This window comes from Lolium rigidum, chromosome 1 (genome assembly GCF_022539505.1).
Source record: "Lolium rigidum isolate FL_2022 chromosome 1, APGP_CSIRO_Lrig_0.1, whole genome shotgun sequence".
In the NCBI taxonomy this organism is placed as follows: domain Eukaryota; kingdom Viridiplantae; phylum Streptophyta; class Magnoliopsida; order Poales; family Poaceae; genus Lolium; species Lolium rigidum.
In genome coordinates, this window is record NC_061508.1 from 166,017,010 (window position 1) to 166,021,754 (window position 4,745).

Consider the following 4,745-nt stretch of genomic DNA (forward strand, 5'->3'; position numbering starts at 1 on the left):
GTTGATCACTACACATATGGTTTTAACCATATAATGTAGCACAAGGTTTTTCTTGTGTTGAAGAATGGAAGCATAAGATTTTAATTAGTGAGCAATTCTAGGGTTCTAATTATATTTACCTAATGGCAATTGGTTTGAATCTCAATTATGGCCTGGTTTATATTATGATCACCATAGTGATACATAAACTAGGGTTGAGGTTTAATTCTAGGTTATAGAGATGAATTAACACCATATTGCATGTGCTAGGGTTTAATCTACCCTAAGCATGATAAGGTGGTTGCTTGCTTAACATTTTATGTTCTCCTCTAGTTACTCAGATATTGAGAATTAGTTTTATCTTCTACCAATTGGCTTCTATTATTAACCTCAATTTATCATTTAAGTAACTACATTGGTTATAGTTCTTTTTATAGTTAACTTTGGTCATATGGATATATGGTTTCTCACCTTATAAAGTATAGAGTTTTACCCTAAAAGTTTTCTTGTGGTTCTCAAGTGAAAGATAAGTGGAATGTAGATGTGGTAGAATTGTACTTATGATCACCAAGTGATTCACAAGTTAAAGTTAGGATATAAGCTTAGGGTTGCTTACTATTGATCTCCCTATAATTTCATGTGGTAAATGATATCTACTTGTCCTATTAGGTTTTAACTTATCCTCACATACCTCAAGAGCATGATCATGGATTAAGCATGATCCACTTGTTCTTAATATCTCTACCTCAAGTTCTTAGGGTTTATGATCATCACTCAATTTATAATGATCAAGGTTTGGATTCCTAGGGATCTCTCAAGAATTAGGTTTCTCACTCCCAAGGTTAAGTATTGTCTTGATCAATTAAGGTATATAACTTATTTTATAATTTCTTGAATGGACATGGTTATGGTTGCCCCAATACTTTATATCCCAGGAGAATGCCAGAGATATTATGTTAGGGTTCTAATCAAACAATGATGATATGGTCATCTGGTATATGGATAGTTCTCTTCCTCACATTCAAGTGTTGCCTCAACTACTTGAGTGTAACACCATAGCTTGGGCTCTCTTATAAAGAAATGGTTATTCTAGGTTTATGGTGTACTCACAATATCTCAATAGTTATTAAGTCTAAAACTCCACTTGGCTATCTTGATTGAGTTAATCTCCTCCTTACTTTATCCATTCATGGATATGGTATTATTCCATGTGATATTAGGTTATCTCACCACTCCAAGGGAAATGGTTTACAACCTAATACTTTGGTTCAAAGGTTGTCCTTTGTTCATTACTAGGTAAAGCTAGGTTTAGAATAAATGTTCTCTCTCATATGGGAAGGCTTGAATAATACTCTAGGGTTCCTCTTGAAGATAATGTTGTGATCATATGGATATTTATATTCAAGATTTGCCTCAAGGTTTATCATTGCTTCCCTAAATAAAATAGGACTCTCACCTCTTTAGGTTGGATGTAAAACTATTTGGAGTAGAGAAGAATATATATATTTCTAAAGTTGATCTCCTTGTCATGATTCCATGTTTTAAGTGGAATCAATACCATGAGGTGTATGGTAGGATCATGGATTTGTTTTAAGATATGGGAAAGATAAGTGAAGAATGGTTTCTTCATTTTATTGTTACTTGATTTACCATTGAATTGGTGTTCATATTCTATGACAAGGATTCCCATATTATAATCTTTTATAAGATCAAGCAATTGATCATTAAGTAAATTATTGTTGTGTTGAATATTAATTCCATTTGATCTAACCCCTTAGATCAAATCATCTCTACCCAAAACAAGGTTTTAACAAAGTCACATTGAGGTTTATAGTGCTTGACTTGATGAGCTACTTCAATTCCACCAAAGTCAAGTGAAACTTCAGTTACTGTGACTGTTTTACTTTAAAGCGCGAAAATTCTCCAGATTTTCTATGCATGAATGCAATGCACACATCTGTTTCCTCTATTTTTGTAACCCCAATACCTGGGATATTACATCAACACCGTACGTGTGACCAAGTACGGAGGTGCTGCCCGACTGTGGCACCGTCAAGATCTTCTACGCGCTTTTGAAAGCGGCAAGTGATCGACTACATCAACCACGAGATCTAATCTCGTAGGCTTTGGAATCTTCGAGGGTTAGTCTCACATACATCTCGTTGCTACCATCTACTAGATTAGATCTTGGCTTGTTATTCGTTCTTGCGGTAGGAATTTTTTTGTTTTCTATGCTATGAATCCCATCAGTGGTATCAGAGCCGTGTCTATGCATAGATTGGTTGCACGAGTAGAACACAATGGTTTTTGTGGGCGTTGATGTTTTTGTTGTTTTTAGTTAGTGTACTTTGCAACTTGTGGGATGGTGGGATGAAGCGGCCCGGGCTAACTTTACATGACCGCGTTCATGAGACTTGCTCCACGCTCGACATGTAACTTGTATTGCATAAGTGGCTTTGCGGGTGTCTGTCTCTCTCACCATAGTGAAGATTCAATCTACTCTTTCTATTGACAACACTAGTATCTCTGTTGTGGTTCATGTTCGTAGGTAGATTGGATCTCACTCGAAAACCCTAAACCACGTAAAATGTGCAAACCAAATTAGAGGCGTCTAACTTGTTTTTGCAGGGTTTGGTGTTGTGATATGGCCATGATGTGATGATGAATATGTATGAGATGATCATTATTGTATTGTGACAACCGGCAGGAGCCTTATGTTTGTCTTTATATTTCATGTAGTAGTATTATTTCAAAGTAGTTGTAATAGTTGTTACATGTGGTGAACAACAATGAATACGGTGCCATGGACCTTGATGCTACGCCGACGATGATGGAGATCATGCCCGTTGATGATGGAGATCATGTCCGTGCTTTGGAGATGAAGATCAAAGGCGCAAAGACTAAAGGGCCATATCATATCACATATGAATTGCATGTGATGTTAATCCTTTTATGCATCTTGTATTGCTTAGATCACGACGGTAGCATTATAAGATGATCCCTCTCACTAAATATGAAGATAATAATGTGTTCATCCTTAGTATGCACCGTTTCTAAGACTTGTCGTTTCGAAGCATCACGTGATGATCGGGTGTGATAGATTCTACATGTGCATACAACGGGTGCAAGCCAGATTTGCACACGCGGATACTAAGGTTTCCTTGACGAGCCTAGCATGTACATACATGGTCTCGGAACACGGGAACCGAAAGGTAGAGCATGAGTCATATGAATGATATGATCAACACTTTGAGTGTTTGCCTTTGAAGCTACATCTTTTCTCGTGAAGATCGGACTTGGTGTAGTGGATTTGGTTCGTGTGATCACTAAGACAATGCGAGGGATGTTGTTTTGAGTGGGAGTTCACCTAGTTAATTTAAGAATTAATAGTAAACTCAAATTTATCATGAACAAAGTCTAAATTGTATTTGAATTAAAATTTGTAGAATTGGCATCTGTTTTCTACTTTACGCTAGGCTTGTAATTGAGATAGAAATACTGTTAAATCTGACAAGTAACTTTACGGACTGGTACCGTATTGTTAAAGAATCAAGAAATGATTAAGTCCTATAGCAAACTTTTGGTAATCCTCAAATTGCTGATTTGAAAAGCAATGGTTTCAATTAGTATCTAAAATTATCTTGTCTCCGTAAAACTTGATGTTCAAATCCGTTTGAAAAGTAAGGAGCTGAAAAGTTTGTTTTCAGAAATAAGCAAGGTGTGAGATATATGTGATATCTAAGACCTTATTACAAGATAATAGAATATAATTTAGTGAGACTACATAAACTCATAAGTTTTATGGGAATGTACGAAGGTTGAAGACGCTAGGCGTCCCGATCCTCCAACTAGTTGGGCACTAATGTTATTTGCATATCCATGTAAGCCATAGTAGCTTCATCATGAAGTGTCATGATTTAATGGATAAAATTATGAGTGAAATTGTTCATCACACTAAAATTTACTAATAGTGAAACCCGGAACACTTGTCATGTGATGATCAACTTCAAAGTGCGAACCTCAAGGTTATTGGTATTTACCAACAAGCCTAGAAGTTATTGACGTTGAAGTATTTTCAGAAATATGAGGAAAGTCGAAAGAGAAACTACAAAAGGATTTTGGCATAAAGAAAGAAAAGACTAGAAAGTCTAGCTTAGGTGTATATAGATGATATACATGTTATGAATGTATTCTTTGATTGGTCACACAATAGAATTCTTGGGTATAAGTACCATATTGGTTGGTATGAGATGTCATACAACACAATGCAATACAAGAATACAATGGCCTAAGTGACTGATAAAGAATGTGGTAATAATGCACGTCTGGACAAAATAAAGTGTTATTGTGTTCGTCGTTGGCATTCTACCTAGCCCTTCAGATATATAATAAAGAACTTAATAATTGTTATTTAGCTCTGGTCAAATAAAAACAATGAGTTGTTCAAAGTTATGACCGTACTCCATGTACGATGGATAAGTTATTATAAATCTTAATGGTGAAACACACATGCATAACACTGACGCTAAAATGCCATAAGGCAAATGATTTGAATTCCACTTATTTGTGGAACCGCCATTTAGGTCATGTTAGAAAGGAACGCATGAAGAAACTCCATGCAAATGGATTTTTGGAGTCATTTGATTTTTGAATCGTTTGGCACTTGCAAATCTTTTCTAAAGAAAATGACTGAAATACCGTTCATAGGCCAAGAGTTGAACGGGAAACTAATGGAACATACATGATGATATATGTGGTTCATTGGG